This window comes from Eurytemora carolleeae, unplaced genomic scaffold (assembly GCF_000591075.1).
Source record: "Eurytemora carolleeae unplaced genomic scaffold, Eaff_2.0 scaffold1564, whole genome shotgun sequence".
Lineage (NCBI taxonomy): Eukaryota > Metazoa > Arthropoda > Copepoda > Calanoida > Temoridae > Eurytemora > Eurytemora carolleeae.
Window position 1 is genome coordinate 9,579 of NW_019397609.1, and position 6,430 is coordinate 16,008.

The window sequence follows — 6,430 nt, forward strand, 5'->3', positions numbered from 1 at the left end:
GAAAATATACAATATACAATATAAAATATACAATATACAATATACAATATACAATATACAATATACAATATACAATATACAATATACAATATACAATATACAATATACAATATACAATATACAATATACAATTTACAATATACAATATGCAATATACAATATACAATATACAATATACAATATACAATATACAATATACAAAATACAATATACAATATACAATATACCATATACAATATACAATATACAATATACAATATACAATATACAATATACAATATACAATATACAATATACATAAAACAATATACAATACACAATATATAATAAACAATATACAATTTACAATATACAATATAAAGTATACAATATACAATACAATACAATGCAAATGAACAGTAAAGATCATTTAAAAATAACTGCTAAACCAGCTGATTAATTAAAATTATCTTAACCAAAACACGTAAATAATATCTCTTGTTTTTGTAGCAGCACACTGTAAAATATAAATTGTTTAATACTCAAACCTTTGAAACTAACAGATAAACTATATTTTTCCTTGAAATTTCGTAAAATCTTTTAAATATTTAAATTGGATTAAGTAAGTTTTGGACTGCGCTCATAGTATAAATTTCATAAGTTTGCTTTTATCAGGATTTGAAACCCAGCTTTGCCTAGCAACTAGATTTTCTCTATAAAAGTTAACTCACTAAACTTTTAAATCAAACCGAATTCCCTAATTTAAATGTGTGGCAAATCGGTCAGGGGGTTCCTGAGTTATGATCGGACATGCAAACAAACAAACAGAAATTTTTTTTGTGTTCGATCAAACTTCATAAACCCTATGACCGATTTGCCTAAAATTTTTATGGATAAAGTCGATAGAACCGTCGAAATATTATTTGTTTAAATATTTTAAGTAAAGTTAGTCGACTAGAATTCCAGCCAAAGCAGAGAACCCAAACTGTTTATTTACATGTAGGCAGTAGCAATATGTTTAACCATGTAGTTTCGTTCTTAGATTTTATCTCCTGTCCAAAATCGCCAAACATTTTTAAATTTTAGAGAGTTTAAAACTTGTTGTCAATATATAAGATATGATCCCAGCATTTATATTTTAGAACTTTATAGCCCTTGCGTTTAGCTTTACTATTTCGGAAACAATTGGAAAAATTCTCATTAATGTTTGCGTCAGAGGTTCTTGCAACTTCACTAAATGACTAATTGTGTTAAGAATAATGATATTTGAAAAATGCTAATTTTGAAAAATGATAAGTAATATATATTGTTATCAGTATCAGAATACACTGCAGGCAAGTGTCAACTGAGACTTCATATTTATTGATACTGCAGCTAAAGGATATTTGATATGCAGGGGACAACATTCACGGCGTAAACAGGGGGGGGCTGTAGGGGCTGAGCCCCACCTGGAAAATTGATTAATAGGATTTCAGCCCAGAACGGTTGTTGACTTTATGCCCCACCATGGACTGCTAAAAATCTAAGCCTTTCCCCCCCCCTTTCTGGTCAAATTCATACAAACACCTCTGAAGCAACATTATTAAATTTTATTATTATTATTATACAAAAGTGAACTTTGAATATTACATAGCGTTTGATAGATAAAAATGCTCGTAAAGAAAAGAAGAGAAAGATTTTGCTTCGTTTTCAAAACGATGCCGTTTTGTTAGTTTGTCAATGGAGTGCGAAAAATCAACGTTAAATGGTTTTGTGAGCTTGTCAAAGGAGTGCGAAAAATCAACGTTAAATGGTTTTGTTATCTTGTCAAAGGAGTGCGAAAAATCAACGTTAAATGGTTTTGTTAGTTTGTCAATGGAGTGCGAAAAATCAACGTTAAATGGTTTTGTTAGCTTGTCAAAGGAGTGCGAAAAATCAACGTTAAATGGTTTTGTTAGCTTGTCAATGGAGTGCGAAAAATCAACGTTAAATGGTTTTGTTAGCTTGTCAATGGAGTGCGAAAAATCAACGTTAAATGATTTTGTTAGTTTGTCAAAGGAGTGCGAAAAATCAACGTTAAATGGTTTAGAATATCAAATGTTAAGAAAATTTATACCTTTATTTAGTTAACATTCATAATAGTTAATATGTAATAAATACCGGAGCAAATCCCATATTTTTGTAGCTGAACACACCTAGATAAATTACGTTGTACATTTTCTGGAAATCTAAATGCGCTTGTAAATAACTACGCAAAACTTGTATGACGATTAATCTAATTACGATTGTAAATAACAGCTTAATTACTTTCTTGAAAGAAAGATATAGATTGGCTGAGTTGTATCCGGATTGATAATGATATTGACTATGGTATTCGTGATAAACCTTGAGTTCTAGATCGAGTTGTATCGAGAATACGGACTGAGTGGTACCCGGATTGATATTGACTATGGTAATACTGATGATACTAGTCGAAAAAGTATTTATTGGAGTAGGGCATTTACTACAAATGTGCTTTGCTTGTCTGCCCGTCTGCCCGTTTGTATCCAATTAACGTCAAGACTGCTAAACCGATAGGGCCCAAATTTTGTGTGGGACCTCACATGACCCCAGGGAAGGTTTATGAAGCCGAAAATTATAAAAATGTGTTTCCAAAAGTTTTAGATTTAGTAAAATTTTAAAAATGCACGAAAAAAATTATTAAATCCGCAAATATTTTTACTTTTAGTTTTATATTGTACTAAGAGCAGCTAGATGCTCACAGTCACAGATAGAGCCACAATTGAAAGTTGAAATAGAAGAATACCTAGTTTATTTAACATTTACTTTAATTGTTAAATCATAAATTGCATGTTTGATGCATTCTAAACAAGGGGCCGTTCACAAGAATNCTCTTAACTTTTTTTTCTGAATAGTTTTACAATAAAATATTTAAGAAAACCTATAGTCATAACCTTTTCATAGAAAAAAGATAAAAGATAAAAAGTTAAAAAGATAAAATGAAACTGTTTAATTTCCAGTTAATAAAGGAAAATGTCAAATAAAATTTTCTTTGCATTAAATTAGATTGAAAAGTTACCATTGTATGCAGTGCTGTAGAATTTATAAAAAATTCACTTAACTTCAAACCCTAATTTTTCTGATTTAATGTTCAGAAATTATTTATTTATCTACTTTTTTTCAGTCAGTGAGAATCCTTTTTATGTCCGACCACGTTCAGGTGCAAATTCAAGTCATTCAAGACATCGCTTTCGTAAGAAAAACTACCGTGTTTGCTTTTACATTTGTGGCTTGCGCAGATTTTGATTTAAGAAATCAGGAAACAAAAAGAGAATGTAAAGACTTCACATGAAAAAGTGTTTTTAAAACAAACATTGGAATCTACAAAACTAACCCATTCACGAAACCGGGTTTTCAATACTGGGTTTCATTACGATACTTGTTTCGGACATTGCAGGTATAGGTAGTTAAAGCTCTGAACACAGAATAAAGGTCTGCCTAGTACTGGTCTTTAACCCCCCCCCCCCCCCCCCCCCCCCANTGTTGTGCTTCCAGCACTTTATATACGTCACTAGTCCCTAGTCCGGGAACCATAGTTACTCCCGCCGTTGATCCGCACTTGGTCCAATTATACCGGGAAACTAAATTTTCGCTATAAAAGTCCGACCCACTCAACTTAAAATTGATCGTTTTCAGGACGTTTAGGATTTTTATTCTCTCAGGAGATTCCATAGAAGTTTGTCTATGTATGACTACTACTATATATATATGTAAAACTACTACTGTATCTATGTATGACTACCACTGTATCTATGTATGACTACTCTTGAATCTATGTATGACTACTACTGTGGATATGTATGACTACCACTGTATCTATGTATGACTACTCTTGAATCTATGTATGACTACTACTGTGGATATGTATGACTACTTCTGTGTCTATGTATGACTTATCCTGTATCTATGTATTACTACTACTGTATCTATGTATGACTACTCTTGAATCTATGTATGACTACTACTGTGGATATGTATGACTACTTCTGTGTATATGTATGACTTATCCTGTTTCTATGTATGACTACGCCTGTATCTATGTATGAATACTCCTGTATCTATGTAAGACTACTACTGTGGATATGTATGACTACTCCTGTATCTATGTATCACTATTCGTGTATCAATGTATTACTATTACTGTATCTATGTATGACTACTCATGTATCTATGTACGACTACTCCTAAATCTATGTATGACTACTACTGTATCTATGTATAACTACTACTGTATCTATGTATAACTACTCCTGAATCTATGTTTGACTACTCCTGTATCTACGTATGAATATACTGTGGATATGTATGAATACTACTGTGTCTATGTATCACTTCTCCTGTATCTATGTATCACACCTCCTGTATATATATGTAAGATTACTCCTGTATCTATGTATGACTACTCCTTTATCTAAGTTTGACTAATCTGTATCTATGTATCACTACTCCTGTAAATATGTATGACTTCTCCTGTACCTATGTATCACTACTCCTTTATCTATATATGACAACTCCTGTATCTATGTATCACTACCATTGTATCTATGTATCATTACTCCTGCATCTATGCATGACTATTACTCTATCTATATATGGCAACTCCTGTATCTATGTATGACTACTCCTTTATTTATGTATTACTACTACTGCGTCTATGTATGACTACTCATGTAACACTAATCCTGTATCTTGTTTGACTACTTCTGTATCAATGTATCACTAATTATGTATCTATGTATGACTACTCCGGTATTTATGTTTCACTACTCCTGTGTCTATATATAATTACTCCTGTATCTATGTATGACTACTCTGTATATATGAATCACTACTCCTGTGTCTATGTATCACTACTCCTGTATCTATGTATCACTACTCGTGTATCTATGTATGACTACTACTGTATATATGTATCACTGTTCCTGTATCTATGTATCACTGCTCCTGTATCTATGTATCACTAATACCGTATCTATGTATCACTACTCCCGTTTCTATGTATCACTACTCCTGTATCTATGTATCACTACTCCTGTATTATATGTATCACTACTCCAGTATCATATTTACCACTATTCCTGTATCCACGTATCACTACTCCTGTATCTATGAATGACTACTCCTGTATCAATGCATCATTAATCCTGTATCTATGTATCACTACTCGTGTATCTATGTATGACTACTACTGTATATATGTATTACTGTTCCTGTATCTATGTATCACTACTACCGTATCTATGTATCACTACTCCCGTTTCTATGTATCACTACTTCTGTATCCATGTATTACTACTTCTGTATCTATGTATCACTACTCCTGTATCTATGTATCACTACTCCCGTTTCTATGTATCACTACTCCTGTAACTATGTATCACTACTCCTGTATCTATGTATCACTACTCCAGTATCATATGTACCACTATTCCTGTATCCATGTATTACTACTCCTTTATCTTTGAATGACTACTCCTGTATCTATGTATCATTACTCCTTTATCTATGTATCACTACTGCTATATCCATGTATCACTACTCCTGTATTTATGTTTCACTGCTCTTGTATCTTTGTATCACTACTCATGTATCAATGTATCACAACCCCTGTATCTATGTATCATTACTCCTGTATCTATGTATGAATACTCCTGAATATATGTATCACTACTCCTGTATCTATGTATGACAACTCTGTATCTATTTATGACAACTCCTGTATCTATGTATCACTACTCCCGTATCTATGTATGACAACTCTGTATCTATTTATGACAACTCCTGTATCTATGTATCACTAGACTTCTCTTTGTCTATGTAAGAATACTCTGTATCTATGTATTACAACTCCTGGTATTTATGTATTACTACTGTATCTATGTATCGCTAGTCACTACTACCACTGTATCTATGTACGACTTCTTAGTGTCTATGACTGCCTGAAATAAAGTAACTACTGAGGCTCTAGTCTGGTCTATTAGATGCTTGCGTGCTATACTAGACTGCGGAGACAGGATAAATAAATAATAAACAGAGAGATCTAGGTATTCAGCACTAGAGTATATTCTTTACTAGGCTTTACGTTACAATTTTAACCTTAAACTGCTGTTTTTTAAACCTCCATTTTAAATTGTACTCCGAATTTTTTTATTTGTGGATCTTCATAAGTCATAAATATAGATATTTTTTTCAATACACAAGGAAAATGTATACTGGGCCGGCTTACGATATGTTCCAGGGGAGCGAAATATTTTAATTATTGCGAAATTTGTTTTTCACCCTTGAATTTTATACAGAAAATTTCGTCATTTTAATGTCAAATGTTAAAAACCATGACAAGCTGGGGATGGGCGAGGGAAAATGTGTAACCAAATTTTGAATTTTTATATTTTTAAAGAAAAAGCTTAATTTT